This window comes from Bubalus kerabau, chromosome 17 (genome assembly GCF_029407905.1).
Source record: "Bubalus kerabau isolate K-KA32 ecotype Philippines breed swamp buffalo chromosome 17, PCC_UOA_SB_1v2, whole genome shotgun sequence".
Taxonomy (NCBI): Eukaryota; Metazoa; Chordata; class Mammalia; order Artiodactyla; family Bovidae; genus Bubalus; species Bubalus kerabau.
This window is the reverse complement of record NC_073640.1, coordinates 9,475,858-9,492,088: the sequence shown is the minus strand read 5'-3', so window position 1 is coordinate 9,492,088 and position 16,231 is coordinate 9,475,858. Positions and strand designations below refer to the sequence as shown.

Below are 16,231 nucleotides of genomic sequence, written 5' to 3'. Positions count from 1 at the left end.
GCATGTGACTGTTACCCCATTTGGTGGATGAGGGAGATGGGCACAGTGACGTAAGCAGTTCACTCGAGGTCTCAGAGCACTGGGTCTGAACCCACGTGGTCTTTCTGTGTGCTCAGTGTGCTGACCCATACGCTGACAGAACAGGACACTGTCCCCAAGGTACCCCGCAGATAAAACAAGAAGGAACTGGGTGGACATCCGAGCCTGAGAGCCAGAAAGGCATCCCAACAATTCACTCTACCCTGCGATAGAGGACTATTTGAGGCTGAAACAGTAGCCTAGAAACCCCCTCTGATAAGCATCTCAGGACATGCAGGTGGCCTTTGAAAGACAGCATGAGATTGCAGGGTCCAAGCAAACCCTCCCCCAGAATTAGCGACCATCCCCCTCAACCCCTGCAGCACATTCAGACCTGGAACGGCCCCCGCGGTCCACTTATCAGACGGTCATACCATGCAAGGACAATTCACTGCTCTGCCCCTATCTTATCTCCCGAATCTCACACATCATCCCCAAGTTGAGTTGCCAGTTCCCAGTTCCCCAGCTCCAGCAGCTCCATGGCAGGAGTTCAGAAATCTTGGATTCCCAGTGGCACAAGCCCCACTCCGGGCTGAACGCTGAGTCCGTGCCGGTTTTTCATAATTGGTTTTCAGAGCAGCCGGTTCCGTGATGTGTCATTGTTAGCAGTTGTAAAAAGATAACTCACATTTTTAAAAGCTTAAAGCTTGCTCGGTGCAGATAAAAACTGTGACAAATTATGTTCCGAAAAATCATAAAAGTGGAGAGAGACATGTTAATAACCAAAGGTGGTGTTTCATTTAGAGGTCAGCCAGAGCTATTAAAGTGGTCAGGAATTTCAAGCTTTGGCAGTAGTGATTTGACCATATCACTTATCTTCTGCAGCCCATGCCTAAGTATCTCCCTGGGTGAAAAATAATAATAATAATAATCATCCACAGACAGTAATACGGGAGGTCAGGGTGAACTGGGGAGAAAAGCAGTATTGCCAGAAGAAATCCAGCTTTCGAGATGTTCAAATCGACCAAGACCATTACATGCTTCGGTTCCCATGCTTTCACCCCCAGTATTCGAGAACATGCTTACACATGCGAACACCAACACACGCCCGACATATCCACTCGCCGTGTAAAATAGCCATGTGACGATTTTTCCGCAAGAAAAAAAAATGGAGAGAAAATTGATCTGAAGATTTGGATGGCAAACACCACAAACAGGTGTGTGAAATGTCATCTGGTTGTTCCAAACTTAAAAAGAAGTTTGATTTTTGTTTTTTTGTTTTGGGGGGTTTGTTTGTTCTTTGGTTCTTGTGTGTGTGTATGTATTTTCCTTTAGCTGAGATTGAAGTAAATGCAAAAGGTGAATGATCTTCACCCAGTGGGAGATGCTCTAAGGTTTATCCACACAGTGGGAGGGGAAGAGTTGGATGGAGTCTGGCCGTTGGTGTCTTGAGAATGGGAGGTTGCCAAGCCATTGGCTGAACCCACAGAATGTGTGCCTCGCCAGCCTGTGCCCCCCGCCACAACCAGACTGCGTGTCAGTGTTACATGCAGTCAGTTTCTGAAAGTGAACCATCATTTTTGAAATTGACCTGTATCGCATGCCCTGGAGACTCAGATTGAGTAGGTCATCTTCAAGACAATACTATTAATAATAAGGCAAATAGTAAAACCATTCTAGACCATAGCGCTTGGAAAAATGCATGAACAACAAGTTGAGCTCCCTGAGTTTTGGCTTAGTGACAGACTGGACCCTGCTGAGCCAGTCACCTGACTTCTCTGAGCCTCAGTTTTCTCTTCTGTAAAATGCACGGGTCCCAATGCTGGTCTCACAGGGTGTTGTAAGGATGTGCATGGACGCTGTGTTCCCCACAGAGGCTCTGTCCTCCCTTCCCTTTCTTCAAGATGCTCTACATTTTCCAGGATGTTTTCATGTCTGGTAGTGATCAGCAAATTTCAGTCATTTCTCAAGTCACTTTTTCTCCCATGCCATTACCTGTTGCATCTTGGAGAGACACAAGGGAAAACAAAGGCTTGTAGATGGCAAGAGGCCTCTGCTCTAATAGGCAGATTGGCCCATAGTCGTGTATTTAAAAAAATAGTTTTGATCCACATCCTCTCAAAATGACAAAATAGTCTCTACTTGCTGATGAAAAACAGCATGTTGTCTATGGCGGCAGGTATATTCACGGTGAGAATCTTCCACTCGAGGGGGAGACTGTGGTGAAGAGCCCTTCCAAGGGCAGACAGTCGGCTTTTTAAACATCTGCCTGATTTCACCATAATGCAGAAGTCATAGCAGTTGAGAAATGGAAACTTTCTGTAAAGGTTATATAAAAGGCATGCTGTTTATCCACAGGCCAGACCATCGCATGTAACTCAGGCAGATATAAGGTAGCTGCATTTAATGCATTATACGTGAACATAATTGTACATTTATTTATGTTAATTCCACATAGATCTTCCATACCACTTAAGCACTGAGGAAGGAGAAGGAAATGAAAACAGGGGCATGGACCCTGTCATTTAAGCTCTGGAATGGATTCCTTAATAAAATGCAATAGAAGGTTTGAGGCCAAGAATCATACCAGTTATAAGTCCATGGTATTTAGGGCCATTCATGAAGGAATTATTACTATTTATTATTTGTTCCCCATCTACTAGGCACTCTGCTAACTGGGGAGTGGCTGAATAAAACTTCTGCCCTCGAGCAACTGCTTTAAAAAGAAATTACCTAAATTTCTTTGGCATCCTCACATGATGGAGGTAGTGTTCCCTAATTCCTTACCATTCTTAAAGATTCGGTTTCCTGTAAGTTACCAGAATTGCCTGTTTTTCAGCACATATTTGAAGCAGCACTGAATTGCAAATACTCTTGATAGATTCATTAGAACTTCAGTTTTTTTTCTCTTTATCCTACTTAAGCATACCACCCTCCTCAAAGGTCTGGGCATACCCAGGTGATCAATAGTGCCCTTTATTACGTTCCTTATAATAAAGATGGCGTGCATGCACACGCACGGCGTCTTGGAGTGAATGGTAGCCATTCAGGTAAGCCATTGCCTTACCCGACGCTCATCGACTATTCGTGACTGATGGCGGACCAGGCTAAGAGTAATACCAGGATGACACTGATGACTTCCCACTGGGACCCGCGCTTTGACCCGGTGGTTTCTGTTTTTCTCCTCTCATGGTGGATGTCGGGATCTGAAGGGTGGATTTCCATCTAGCTGGTAAGGATATAAATAGGTATCCAGAAGAGAGCCTCTCTTGGCCCTTTGTGCGTTACGGTGACTTCCTATCTTGTAGACATGTTTATGGGAAGGGTTCAAAGGCAGAGATGTGGGGTGGCCCGGTGAATGCATCTCCTGCTGATTCATGGGGGGCAGGGCGGGGTATCCAGTGGTTCACAGAGAAGAGAGACATCTCCCATTGCTGCATGCAGCTGGTTTCCAGGGTGGTCAGAGGAGAATCTGCTTGCCATCATGGAAGAAAATAATAACCAAGCCAAAAACAACAGGTGTGACTTTTTTGAGTGGATATTTATTCTGGGGAAACTCTGCATTTGAAGCCATGGAATATGGCTTTGAACAGCTCAATGACTGAACTCATACCCAAGTCTAAAGCTAGGTCAGCCCTGACTTAGTTAATTGTGTGACTCTGAGAAAGTTCTTCAGACTCCCTGAGCCTCAATCGCCTCTTCCGTACAACAGGCTTGTAAACCAAGTGGGGTTTTTATATATAACACTTGGTAATGACCTCTCTGATGGAAACACTACCTTCTTTTGGCTTTTTGATGGTTGATGGCTTGTCCTGTGGGTCTCAGCTTCAGCATCACCTCCAAGAGGGATCCATGATCCCCTGAATGAACAGGTCGTCCTTACTCTGGTTCCCATCCCTGCTCCTTTCTGCCACCAAACTTCACAATTTGTGAGCCTGTATTTTATATACATATGTATTATATAATGTATATAAAATTATAGACTTCTTTATCTGCTTGATGATTTTCTTTCCTCTCTAGGGCAGGCTCACAGTTTTCATCCTTTGAAGTGAAGTGAAGTGAAGTCGCTCAGTCATGTCTGACTCTTTGCGACCCCATGGACTCTAGCCTACCAGGCTCCTTCGTCCATGGGATTTTCCAGGCAAGAGTACTGGAGTGGGTTTCCATTTCCTTCTCCAGGGGATCTTCCCAACCCAGGGATCGAACCCAGGTCTCCTGCGTCGCAGGCAGACGCTTTACCGTCTGAGCCACCAGGGAAGCCATCCTTTAGAGCCTTAAAAAGTGTCAGGCTTTTAAAAAAGTAGGTCCCCCAGAAACATCTATTAAATAAATCAATGAACATTAAAAAACCAAATCGAGAAAACAGTGTGTAAGGTGTATATTAAAAGGGAAGGGTTTGGACTTTTAAAATTTCATTTCATCCCTTTCCTCCATCTTTTTTCTTCCAGAGAGAAAGTATACAGCTTAAAATTGAAAAAAAAATCAGTGGATAAATTTTATGCATAAAAATGAAATGAATTTTAAACCTTCACTTGGGCAGAGACAAAATTCATATTAGAATTGACAGTCTGTTAATCACTATTCTTGGTGTAATCCAGTGAGAAACTCTGTTCCTTTTATAAGTTAAATTGATTCATACATATTGGCAAGTTAGCTATTTCCCTCAAAGGGAGTTGAATGTATTTGGGCTGTATATTAATACCTTATTATCTTTCTTATGCATCGATGACATGATCATTATTTCATCTCAGTGTGTTTATTAGAGTAAGTGCTTTTGGAAGGGGAAGTTAGAAAAAACCCACCTGTGCCCAGCAATCTTTTTAGGCAGGTACATATAAAATTCTCAGACCTGTGGCTGTAACTGTTCTCTGTAGGTCTTTGCTGACTGTGCCTCCAAGGTGTGTTATCAGCATGTCCCAGTCAGGACATACTGTTAGAAGATAACTCCAGTGTGTTCTTCAGATATGTCTTCTGCCCCAGTGCAAAAGGTGTTATATGTGCTTGCAAAAGCTACGACTACTGGTCAACCTCCTGCTGGAAATCTGCTCGTTTAAATAGTCTTATTAGTGGGCCATGTTTATATAAGTTGGGAGGATGAACAGTGGGAACAGGTTGACCTTAGACAATTGCAACCCAGACAGGTCTGCAAGAGTTGGATTGACCTCATTAGCAACAGAATGGTCATCAGATTCAGTTAGGCCCCTGCTATAAGACCAGTGCAAGAGAAAATCCGTCTGATCCCAAGATTCTTGAGCAGTAATATAAAGTTTTACTGAAGCCATGTAGAGAGAACACCGAGGGAGAATTATTTTATATACCCCACAGCAAACCCCCTAAAAGGCCCATTTAACCTTACTTTCCCAAAGCCCTCTTGTCGTACCAACTGCCCCTCATTCTTTCTCTGCTGTTCCCCAGAGCACAGTGGCTCTCAAACCTTGTCAGGCACCAGAATAACCGGCAAGTTTGATTACAACCCAGACAGCTAGGCTCCACCCTAGAGGGTCTGATTCAGTGGGTCTGGGGATGGGATGGGAGAATCTGTGTCTCGAACACATTTCCAGCTGGTGCTGATGCTGCAGGTACCTGGACCACACTCAGAACCTCTGCCTTATCAGTTCGAGATCTGATCACATCTCTGTGTGATCAAGTCCCTTCTATGTGAAAGGTGTTCGTAAATTAGAAGACAGAATTTGGTTGAGTAGCAACAAATCCACTGATGATCCTCCCATCCACTTCACATCTTTCCATCTTGTCTTTAGGTATTTCTTAAGGGACAGCATCACATGTTTTCTGAGATCAAAACACATTTGTACTGTGCCATTCCCTTGAGATAGTAGGTTTCCACTTTGCTTTTTCAAAATCAACTTGTTAATAATCTATTCTTGAGTTGTGCCAACACAAACTTTACCATTGTATAGTTTTCTGAAATGTCCTTTCCCCGTTTTTCTCTTCTGAGACAGAGACATTGTAGTGATTCTCTTCCTTTCTCCCTGTCTTCTTGAGCTGTTGCATTTCCCCCTGTGAATCTTTTCATTATCTCAGGATATTAATTATCCAGATGCATGGATTTGAACTATCTAGAATAATCATCCGAGGTGGCTGGATTGTTTCTTTATTCTTTGTGCCCACTCTGGAGTTTCATTTGCAATTTAAGCACCCCTTCCAGTTTAAATATCTCTTCCTGGTTGAGAAGGCTAAAGAAAATACCAATCTGGGTCAAATTTCCCTGGTGGCTTACAGTTCACCAAGTGTATTGCATGCAATATCTATTTAGGTATTATTTATTATTTCTCCTCCTTTTATAGATGAAGCAACTGAAATGTTGTACATGGTATGTAGTAGAGATTTAGTAAGTATTAAATTAACCAGTGAATGAATGAACGAATATCCATTACCTAACCCAGGCACCAGGCCAGTTCTCTTGTTCTTTGTTTTGCCCCAAACCTCAAGAGAAAGGCATCATTTTCTTAATATGAATGCAACATCCTTCTTCTTTCACTTTTTCTGAGGTATGTTCAGGTCAACAAAAGTAAGGTCATATGCAACCTGCAGACATGTTACCAGTGAATAGATAACTGGAATTTTTCAAATAAATCTTAACCCTTCTCCATCCATAGCACAGTTCACGGTCTGAACATTTCTACCAGTGTCTACCGTGCATTATTTGCATTTCTCAATTTTAATTTTAAATTAATTAAAATGAGTTCAGTTGCGGTAGCCGCATTTTAGTTGTTCAGTAGCCCCACGTGGCTACTGACTATCATATTGGACAGCCCAGAAATGGAACATTTCTATTTTTGCAGAAAGTTCTACTGGCCAAATGCAGTGAAAAAAAAATCTATGCTTATGCATTTTCTATTAAATCAGTTAAATGGGGAGCTGGAAGTGGATTTTAGTGTTTCCTAGTGGTCGCTTTGAATTTTCCTGGTAGGAATAGACCCTTATTTAGCAAACAAAATTCCCAGATGAGCTGGAAGAAACACGATTGAGTTGTGCCTAAAACAATGAAAGCCCTGTGACATGTTGATATTCTAGGCCGGCGACTTTGCTTGTGGCATTTCGGAACAAGATTCAGCATCAGGAAAGTGTCACCCAAGTTGAAAGCGCCCCTGTAAGAAATGTCTCGGTTTGACCTAAAGTAAGTGGAAGAGACAGGGTACAGGAAAAGGAAGCTGTGGAGGACATCTCAGTGATAAATGGTACCCTGTCATACCACATTTGACGTCTTAACAGGAAAAGGGGGCTGTTGAGCCAGATGTGGGTTAAGGGAAGAAGTTCAAACCTCTCTCTCATCTTCATTCTGTTTTCCAAGGCGCAGGTTGAGTTCACGAGCCCTGAGCTCAATCACGGCATATCTCTTCTGCCAAACAACAAGCCAGTCAGGGCAAATATGTTCCCCCGCGGACGCCTCAGCCTTTCCCAAGAGCAGAACAGTTACAGGGCCTCTGAACTGTGGAGAGAGTGCAGCCAAGAGGGATGCGCTCCGCAGTCGCCATCAGTGGTCACAACTCCAGAGGTCGAGCGCGGGGCCCCGGAGAGAGTGCAGCCATCCCAGGCCCCCTGACTCTCCTTGGGCCAAGCACGGTCAGGCCCACATCTGTCAGGGTCTAGAGTCTCCGGTCTTCATGGATTGCTTTTCTTAAACACCAAGCAAAAAAACAGTGCTCCATCTTTGAGGACTCCAAATTTGCCTGCAATGCAGGAGAAGAACTGGGTTCGATCCCTGGGTCGGGAAGATCCCCTGGAGAAGGGAATGGCAATCCACTCCAGGATTCTTGCCTGGAGAATCCCATGGACAGAGGAGCTTGGCGGGCTACAGTCATAGGGTTGCAAAGAGTCGGACACGACTGAGCAACTAACGCTGTCTTTAGCCGAGCAGAGTTCATTTCCCTCCCGTCCGATTCTCCCCAGATAACTTGCACATCACCAGCACACTTATCTGGGTTTTCTATCAGCCTGAAAGGTTTGGAGTATGGATCTGTTTTCCAGACTGCCCGTCTGGCTGTCTGACCTACGGTTGTTCCCTCTCACAGAAATGCATGATGTTACCCTTGTTAAAACCACAATTAGTCTAAAGCCTTGACAGGAAATATCGGTTTGGTAAGACCAGCGATGCTGTTAATAGGAAGTCACATGATTTGTAGGGAGAGTGGGTGCGTGCAGTTGAATTTACACGATGTCTACTTATCGCTGATCTCTGGCTGCGGCTGCTGGCTACAGAACACAAAGGCTCGCGTGCACACAGGAGCCTCTGTCGTTCTAGCCAGGAGGCCAGGGCAGGGCCACCCTGCTAGGCCTCGAGGCCAGAGGATGTCAAGGGGCAGCTGGTGCCCGGTGTGGGAGGCTTTTGGAAACATGGATTCTTCCCATCCCATTTCACCTGAAAGGAAAGACAAGACTGATGGCCAGTCTTAAGGGTTGCTCCTAGCTACCCAGACTTGGCAGGCTGTTTCCATTATGACAAAAGGAAGTTGCCTCAGAGATGGTTAAAGAATCTGAGTCCCGTAAGAACAGCAGGCCCAATGACTGGAAGGGGTGTGGTTTGGAATTGAACTGATATGTGGTTCTGCCATATCCTAGCTTTGAGGCTTTGGCCTCAGTCTCCACATCTGTACAAAGGGGTTGATGCTTCTCATAGGGAGTCAGTTTAGCTATTGGTCTGTAGCAGCGGGGCTGCTAATCCTTACCAGAGGCCATTGATTACATATTCTGTTCCAGGCATACTATCAAAGCCATAAAATATGACCATGGAAAGAGTGCATCATTACAGTTAATTCAAGGAGGAGGAATCATCTAATTAGCCAGGTAGTCACAACAACACGTCTTAATCCTTCTGAGTTTCTACTTCCTCGTCTATAAAATGTAGGCTTCCCAGGTGGTGCCAGTGGTAAAGAACCCACCTGCCAATGTAGGTAGATGCAAGAGATGTGAGTTCAATCCCTGGGTCAAGAAGATCCCCTGGAGGAGGGCATGGTAAGCCACTCCAGTATTCTTGCCTGGAGAATCCCATGGACAGAGGAGCCTGACAGGCTATAGCCCATAGGGTCACAAAGAGTCAGATACGACTGAAGCAACTTGGCACAAACGCACACCTCTATAAAATGTAGATAATACCTCTCACACATCGCTATTGGAAGAATTAAATGAGATCATGGTTAGCACAATTTTTGGTGTTAAGAAATGTGGACAGAAGCTAAGGAACTGGGATAGAAGTTAATAATACTATTATTAACGTTATTACTACTATAACTCTCGTCCACCCGGTGCTGCCTCAGCTACCATTGAGGTAGCTGGGGCTATTTTGTCCTGCAGACAAAATAAAACTGCAGATTCTCAGTCAATGAATAGCTGTTGTAATTACTATGCTCAGAGTGTCCAGTGGAGTGCTACTGGAAATGCCCAAGTTGCATTTAGCCACTACTGAACACATCTGTGGGAGATGTGAGCCATAACAAAACACACCAATTAAGAAGAAAGAAAATTAAATGTTTGGTTGGTCCAAGAAACGTATGCCTCGAAAGTAGTCTGTGCATTTACGTGTTTCGTTGCAAAGCCCTGACGGCCTGAAGGAGTGTGTGTGTACTCTAGAGCCAGGAGCAAAGGAAGGACATTCGCATTGTGTTTATTTTCCTTTTGGCTTTTCTTACAACCTTGACGAGCCTGTGAGCTGCTCCATCCTGGACTGAGACTGTGCTCTGCTAGGTCTCAAGCCCATTCCCTGGGAGACCTCGGGGAGTCACCTCCCGGCTGATAAGACAGAGGTCAGCTCCAGCCCAGGGGTCCTCAGCTGGGAGCCGTTGGTCTTTAGTTGGAGTTACGACTGTTATATAATTTCAGAGCCAGGTTGGATCGTCCCTCCTTGCGTCTCCCTCCTTCTCCCCAAAAGCAGAGCAGAAAGACAAGGGCAAGATTCTGTCCCTGCAGTTAGCAAGTTTCACTTATTCAAAGGAATCTGTTCCTCCCATCCAGGGTAAGTCATTATGCAATCAGTATAAAGAAAAGTCGGAATAAAACTAAAGGAAAGGAGCGAACATATCTATATATATATTAAAAAAAAAGAAAACAACAAACAACCCACAGCCAGCTAAATTCAACTAAAAACTGAAATCCTAATACATGTGACAGGGTATTGTTTGTTTGCGGTTATTTTTCTCTCCAATAACGCTTGGCGCGTTTGCTCCTTTGCTGCTCCCCAGGCAGTCTCAGCTTTTGGAAAGAGGTGCGCTGACCAGTTCCTCAGGAACAGAAACTGGTCTGTAGCCTGCCTTCTCTTGCATTCTGAAGGCAGCGGCATCTTCCAACGCACATCTCTGACGTGCTATTTCATATATCCTGATACCACCCGTGTTTCCATCATCACTTACAAAGGCCTTCATCCTCTGCCATTATTTTGTGCTTCCTGGAACGTGTTAGATTCAGAGGCTAGAAGCCATGTGGGAGTAAACTGGGACTTATCAATATGTAAGAGGGCAGAGAAGGGGGTGGTTCTTTGATCGGGGTCAATTACAGTAAATTTTCTGTGTCTCTTCACACACACAGCTTCAGCATCCCCATTTGTGATGAGGCGCTAAGAATTGTCTCTTTAGCTGGGTTGCTGCCTAAGGCAGTGCCTGGCCACTAATAAGTGAGAAGGCAATGGCACCCACTCCAGTGCTCTTGCCTGGAAAACCCCATGGACGGAGGAGCCTGGTGGGCTGCACTCCATGGGGTCGTGAAGAGTCGGACACGACTGAGCGACTTCACTTTCACTTTTCACTTTCCTGCATTGGAGAAGGACATGGCAACCCACTCCAGTGTTCTTGCCTGGAGAATCCCAGGGACGGGGGAGCCTGGTGGGCTGCCGTCTATGGGGCCGCACAGAGTCGGACACGACTGAAGCGACTGAGCAGCAGCAGCAGCAGCACGTGGCGGCCGACACGTGACACCATGACTGCCATCATCATCATCCCCTCTCGGGAAGGACATCAAGTCAGTGTGGAATCACTGAGTCCAGATGCCCTGTCTTCTGCAGACAGCCAGGCCTCTGCAAACTAGCTGGGCGCCTGGGCTGTCCATGATGAGGAGCAAGCCTGTGGACATTTGGAGGGGGACAAGGGGTTGTCTCTTCTGAGCTGAACGGGGTCCACACTTTGAACCCCCTTGTGCAGGCACGACGCTAGAGATTCCTGCCTTTGGATCGCCAGGCGTTTTCTACTCAACTCCAATCAAATTCTAATCAAAACTCTCCTGCTGACAGAGGTTGAGTCCTGTGAATATACTCAGGACTTTTCACACTAGGTCAGTTATTCCTTTATGTATTCATTCATTCATTCGTCCATGCATTCTGTAAATGCATTCAGCCCCATCTTAAGAGCTGGAGGTTTGAGGACGTCAAGGTTTCTGGAACTCAGCTCCCTGCACCCAGTGTGTAAATGGGTGAGTTTGTGTGTACACACATATGTGCACACATATGCACCAACAAGTCAGCCCTTTAAGGGGTGATACCACGTCATGCTCACTTCCATATACCCCACCCCTCGCCGTCTTAATGTATCTTGATTATCTGGTCCGTCACTGGATAGTGTTTTCTGAATGAATGAATGAGCCAGAGCCAGAGTGGAAAGAAGGCAAAGAGGGAGGGAGGGAATAGATGCCTCTTCAGCCTCCCCTGTCGCCAAGACTGCTCACCCACTCTGGTAGCAACCACTCCCTCCCACCCCACCCCACCCCCCGGAATCCTGCCGTTGGTTACACACTTGTCTCTTCTGGAAGGTCACAGGCAGCCTTCTATCCCCAGGGGCTTCACAGCAGCCGTCCTCCAGTAGCATCATCAATAAGTACTTGCCGAACGGATGCTTTGTAGCTGAGAAATATTACCAGGTGTCACTGGGAAATGGATTCCAGCAGGGGTTACCATCAGAAGTAAGGAAGAAGGCTGAGGTGGTGATCGTAGTCATTCAGAAGCAAAGAGTGCACAAGTGAACTGAAGTCAGCACAGAGGTTAGAGAGGAAAGAGCAAGTGGTGGAAATGATGGGAAGAAAGCTCAGCAAAGGCCGTCACCAGTTGGTGGCAGAGGAGAGAGAACAGGCAGGAGCCAAGGAGGAAGCCGAGATCCTGAGCTTCAGCAGCCAGGAGAAAAATGGCCCCATTCATTTCCATGGGCTTGGGAGGAAAGTCAAGGAGGATGATTGACAAGTAAAGAGCTCTCAAGGGGCCAGATGGGAATGTGAGAAAATAAGGACCTACCTTGGTTATGACCAATCTAGACAGCATATTCAAAAGCAGAGACATTACTTTGCCAACAAAGGTCCATCTAGTCAAGGCTATGGTTTTTCCATTGGTCATGTATGGATGTGAGAGTTGGATTGTGAAGAAAGCTGAGCACCGAAGAATTGATGCTTTTGAACCGTGGTGTTGGAGAAGACTCTTGAGAGTCCCTTGGACTGCAAGGAGATCCAACCAGTCCATTCTAAAGGAGATCATTCCTGGGTGTTCTTTGGAAAGAATGATGCTAAAGCTGAAACTCCTGTACTTGGCCACCTCATGTGAAGAGTTGACTCATTGGAAAAGACTCTGATGCTGGGAGGGATTGGGGGCAGGAGGAGAAGGGGACAACAGAGGATGAGATGGCTGGATGGCATCACCGACTCTATGCACAAGAGTTTGAGTGAACTCTGGGAGTTGGTGATGGACAGGGAGGCCTGGCGTGCTGCGATTCATGGGGTGGCAAAGAGTCGGACACGACTGAGCGACTGAACTGAACTGAACATCACCTTTAGGCCAAAAGACCTTGTGCAACTTGTTATACTTAAAAAAAAATTTTATTGAAGTTTAGCTACAGTGTTAATTTCTGCTGTACAGCAAAGTGATTTGGTTATACATATATGTGTATATATATATAAATTATTTTTAAAATTCTTTTCCGTTACACTTTATCACAGAATATAGTTCCCTGTGCTACACAGTGGGCCCTTATTGCTTATAGAACAGCTTACCTCTGCTTATCCCGACCCCCACTCCTTCCCTCCACCACCCCGCTCCCCCTTGGCAAGCACAAGTCTTTTCTCCACAAGCGAGTCTGCTTCTGTTTTGTGGATATGCTCCTTTGTGTCATATTTTAGGTTCCACATGTAAGTGGTGTCATCAGTATTTCTCTTTCTCATTCTGACTTCCTTCACTTAGCACGATCATCTCTAGTCGCATCCATGTTGCTGCTGCTGCTAAGTCGCTTCAGTCGTGTCCAACTCTGTGGGACCCCATGGACTGCAGCCTACCAGGCTTCTCCGTCCATGGGATTCTCCAGGCAAGAAGATGGCATTATTTCACTCTCTTTCATGCCTGAGTAGTATTCTGTTGTGTATGGAATCCACCCGTTGTCCGTCCATTCATCTGGCAGTGGGCATTTAGGTTGTTTCCACGTCTTGGCTATTGTGACTAGTGCTGCTCAGAACATAGGGGTGCGTGTATGCTTTTTTCCCTTCGTTGATGTGTTTCCACTGGCAAACCAGTGAAGCAAAGGGATTCTTTCTTTGGCAGATCAAACCAGTGAGGTTAATCAACCTTTGCAATGAATCCCTCCACCCAGCCCCAGAATCACGAGGTTGAACGTGATGCTCTTGGCGCTCTAGGCTGTTGTTCTGGATTTGTTCACCTGTTTCACAGTTACTTACTGGTCCCCTCGTCTACTAGAGGCTGTGGATTCTGTGATGAGTGAGAAGAGAGGCAAGCCCTGCCGTTACAGAGTTCATGAGAGAGGCTGGAGGGATCCATGCAGAGAGGCTAACGTGAAGTGCAGGGGAGAGGTGACAGAGGTCCTTGGTGGGACTTGTAGTGTCTGGGGGTGCTCCAGAGCGGGGGTCCCCAACCTCCCGGATCCAGTGCTTGATGGTCTGAGGGGGACCTGATGTAATAACAATAGAAATAAGTGCACACTAAGTGTCATGTACTCGAATCATCCCCAAAACCATCTCCCTCCTCCCTGGTCCATGGAAAAATTGTCTTCCACGAGACAGGTCCCTGCTCCACAAAAAGGTTGGGGACTGCTGCTCTAGGGGAAGGAGCTCCTGCAGAGACCCAGAGGAGGAGGAGGTGACTAAAGGAGTTAAGAGTGGGGAGAAGAATGTTCTAGAAGGAGCTAAGAGAGGACCAGAAGTCCTGCACCAGGAGGGACCCAGATAAGTATGAGGCTCTGAAAAGCCACCCATGGGGCTCAGAAGGGGAGCCTAGTGGGAGAAGAGGCCAGAGGGAAGGTCAGAACTAAACCAAAGGAGCCTTGGGGCGAGGGCTTTGGCATACCAGGAGGTTGGGGCAGTGAATCACATCTCCTGAGGCCGAATTCGAGAATTCTCAGTAATTCTGACTCGCATGAACGGAGCCTGGCAGGGGGTTGCCTGCCACACTGCAGCCGGCCCCATCGGAGTGGATGGTAAGGTTTGCCCCTGTAGGTCGCCGCCGCTAAGACATAACAGCGTCTCCCCTCGTTCTCCCCAGTCTGATGTAATCTTTCCAAAGGCTGGCAGCAATTGCAGGAGAACTGTTTCAGCTATCTATTAATATTTTAACATGCTTTTAAGAAAATTTGGCCTTTTGTTGAGCTGGTCTCAGAGCAGATATATATCACAGTTCATGATAGACGTTACACTTATCCCTGTGCTGTGGGTCTATTTCTCTTGTTTGGATTCATTTTTAAACATCTATTATTAAAAAAAAAAACTTTCTTGCCAGTTATGTGTTTGGTCCCACAGTTCCTCAGCTTGTTTACTCTGAGCCAGTCACCCCCCTACACACCTCACCCTCCCCACAAGGATGGCGTGCAGTGAGTGGACTTTCTGACCTGGGCGAGCAGAGATGACGACTCTCAAATTAAGCGGGGTGGGGGCGGGGGAGGAAGAAAATCCAGAACCCCAAGGCTAAACCAGAATGTCTAGTAACAAGGAAATTATAGCCTGCAACTGGCCTTGTACTTGGAAAAAAAGAAAAGAAAAAGAAAACAACCATTTTGTCTCTTTTAACAAATATTTATTGAAACTTTACTATGTCTGTGGACTCTATGTGATGCTCACTCGTGGCGATCTCATTCTTTTTTCTTATGACAGCTCTTGGAGGTAAAGGTTGCTTATCTGTGTTTAGCAGGTGAAAAAAGTGAAGCGGGTATTTTTTGGGGCAGGGGGTAGTAAAGAACCTACCAGTAGGCAGAATGGAAACTCACTTTTGTCCCAGATCTCTTCTGCCCGCCTGGAGCCATGTACTCATCCTTTCTTTCCATCTCTAAAGGGAAGCTGTCAGGCGACTAGAACATTCTGGTCTGGATGCTTTCCATGGCGGGGGGCTGAGCTCAGGGGCTCCGTCTAGAGAGGACATGTGAGCTAAGACCTCACCAGCATGGAGGAGCCCATGTGGGGAGCGTTTGAGGAAGGGCGTTCCAGATGAGTGACGTTTTGAGGTGAGAAGGAAGAGCAGATGTGTTTGTGGATCAGGCAGGAGTCGCATGTGGCCGGAGGCTGAGGTGGGAGAAAGCACATGGTATGAGGCAGTCAAGGGCCGGGTCATCAGGTCCTGGTTGGTCAGCCAAGAAAGCGGGCATCTCTCTGATAGTGGGTGTGTGGCCAGTTAAAGATGGCTGCACGTGCCTGGACACTCCTGCCCCCAGAGCTGGCACCTTCATCCCTTTCCTGCGAGTCCAGGAGGCACCTGCCTCCTTTGGGAAATGCAGTGTGGCGGAAGCGATGCTCTGCCAGCTTCTACTCCCTGGCCTCAGGGAGGGGCACTTGCTACTTCTTGTTTTCAAACCCTCTTTTGGAGTCCTAGGGCTTCCCTGGTGGCTCCAATGGTAAAGAATCCGCCTACAATGCAGGAGACCTGGGTTCAGTCTCTGGGTTGGGAAGATCCCCTGGACAAGCGAATGGCAACCCACTCTAGTATTCTTGCCTGGAGAATCCCATGGACTCCAAGGAGCCTGGCGGGCTATAGTCCATGGGATCACAGAAAGTTGGACACGACTGAGTGACTAACACTTAGACGCTCACTGGGAGTCCTAAGCCACGGTGTAAGAAGCCAGATGACCCTAAGACTTGGTGCGTGGGGTGATGGCACAGGAACACACCAGTCAACAGCCCCGTCTAAACCCCTCTAGCCACCCCACCAAAGCACCAGAACACGTGAGCGACGTCCTTCCGAAAAGTTCGAGCCAGGCCATCCACCAGCTGCATACCCCCAAGTGACCTGACTCAACAC

General features: G+C 46.5%; 1 non-coding gene across 1 annotated transcript; it reads right to left on the bottom strand.

The window, feature by feature from the left end:
- Positions 1-4,203: 4,203 nt before the first annotated feature.
- TRNAR-GCG (transfer RNA arginine (anticodon GCG)) lies at positions 4,204-4,275 on the bottom strand. Its single transcript has one exon. It is a non-coding gene; the product is annotated as a tRNA-Arg (tRNA).
- Positions 4,276-16,231: the final 11,956 nt, after the last annotated feature.